The sequence below is a fragment of the Oncorhynchus mykiss genome, chromosome 13, assembly GCF_013265735.2.
Source record: "Oncorhynchus mykiss isolate Arlee chromosome 13, USDA_OmykA_1.1, whole genome shotgun sequence".
In the NCBI taxonomy this organism is placed as follows: Eukaryota; Metazoa; Chordata; class Actinopteri; order Salmoniformes; family Salmonidae; genus Oncorhynchus; species Oncorhynchus mykiss.
The window spans coordinates 30,960,539-30,962,584 of record NC_048577.1 but is presented as its reverse complement, the minus strand read 5'-3'; the positions used below and the strand labels follow the sequence as shown (position 1 = coordinate 30,962,584).

Here is a 2,046-nt window from a genome sequence, read left to right as displayed (position 1 = left end):
TTTATACTTTCTGAAGGCACTGTACATGCTACAAATGGGAAGCTTCACTATTCCTCCAATCTCTAACTCTCAAAATTTCGTATCCCTAAAGACAGCATGGGCTAGTTTTACAGATAGATTGCACCAGTACTGTACTACATTGTGCTCTAGTCCATAAATAGTCCATTCCCAACATCACAGAACCAAATGTAGGACTTCACTAAGGAAACCAGTCCAGAGCCCTTATTACCATAATCCAATGTAATAAAAAAAGACCAACATTTTGTTTATTTTTTATTTTCTATAAAAGAGATGAGTTTACTCCATGATCATAACAGATTTAATCATTGACCGACAGACCACTCGCATACCAAACAATAAATCAAGGAAAATGTTACACAAAACCCCCCCAAAAACAAGACCAAAAATGTAACACAAAATAAAATACCTGAATAAAGCAAACTCTCTGCTGAGCACATTCTGAAGAATCCATATCTATGGCACATAACTTCCATCAGTTACCATGGGGATAAAATTAAGGAATTAATAAAAGGCTTGAAGGAATGAAAAAGTATTTGACTTTTTCATAACTTGTCTAACAAAACAAAATTATATGTAGGCTATTCATTATGGTGGAATTCATCAAAATGACTGACTTTAGCCAAGAAACTCGTTCTCTTGTAGCATTTTGTATATTAATCTTCATCCCCGTTTAAAATGCTTTTCTACAAAGGGACACATGCGTCCCTGCGCCACATACTAAAATCATACATACACACTCATCCACACAAACATTCTGACACACAAATGCTAAAGTGGCGCGGCACAGAGACATGTCTACTTAAAAGTGTACTGATTGAAAATTATAAAGTAGTTGAGTCAAGTGTACACTCATACCACAGAAGTCCAGCTAAAACTAGATTTAAACCTGAATATCGTTAATTGGGTCAAATATAAAATGCTGACTTTTACTTTTTACACAAGCTTATCCCAAATCTCCCTCCCCATCAAATATTACACCTCCCCCTCCGTATCCACCCCAAGTGTAATATATGCCAACTAGAATCCTAGAACAATACAGGCACTGGAGAATTACACCATAAGAGAAAATGCAGAGGACCGGGTCAGAGGTCAACTCGTCGTGACCCTCGACCTGTGACGCCAACAGAATTAGAACTCACATGTATCCACTAGAATCGAACAAGAAAAATGACAGAAATCAGAGCTGTTTTTGTAGGGTTTTCTAGAACATATGTCGTCAAATTTTATGCAATTTCCTTATTTCTCAAATTTGTACAGCTAAAAGTTTCCCTCTGATTAATTGTAGTCATAATATTAACAGCAAGACTCACGCACAGACTAGCCAGGAGGTGGAGCTCTCTTTTAGTCTCTGCATTAGTAAAGTCTGGAGGGTGGAGGTACATCCAAACGGCCCCCTATTTCCTATATAGTACACTACAGTACCCTGTTCAAAAGTAATGCTGCATCCTGGCTGCATTATGGAGCTACATCGATGAGTAGTGTCTCATCTGTTCTTATAAGAGCCCAATAAAGTTGCTGTTAGAACTAATTATGTTTTGAGGTTTGCCTCTTATCCCATTCCTTGTCCCCAAATGACAAAGTAGAGTGGCGGGCTCACTACCAGATTAGAACCCTTTGGATATGTTCTAATAACCATACCAGCACACCACTCATATTGCATGACCAATACATTGCTGTTTTTTTATATATTTTTTTAAAGTAGTATGCTAGTGTGGATAAAGTAACATTTTCATTTTAACTACGCAAATTCCAGGACAATATACGAGCAAGGAACAGGGAGGAATCAACGCAGTTTATAAATCAAACAGTTCAGTAATAGTTATTGGATTCTCTGGTTCAATAGTTTGTGAATCAGCTACAAAGAGGAAAATGCCATTAATTAATGACTACTTTCCTAGCTGTCTCTAAGAGCAATAATACACAATAAGGTGTTACAGTGATGGTGAACTCGGGAGTCAAACCAACCAAGACATAGCTCTAGAAGCAGCTGGACTCTGACTTCCTCCCAAATGGGAGCCTATTCTC

The 2,046-nt window shown here is 37.7% G+C and overlaps 1 protein-coding gene across 10 annotated transcripts in view; it reads right to left on the bottom strand.

The window, feature by feature from the left end:
* Window positions 1–265: 265 nt before the first annotated feature.
* Window positions 266–2,046, bottom strand: part of LOC110485141 (bromodomain-containing protein 4) — a 57,522-nt gene continuing 55,741 nt past the window's right edge. For all 10 annotated transcript variants that reach the window (XM_036940745.1, XM_036940748.1, XM_036940749.1 and 7 more), the window contains one exon: window positions 266–2,046. This exon is cut by the window's right edge and continues 1,425 nt beyond it. The gene's annotated coding sequence lies outside the window, so the exon portion shown is untranslated.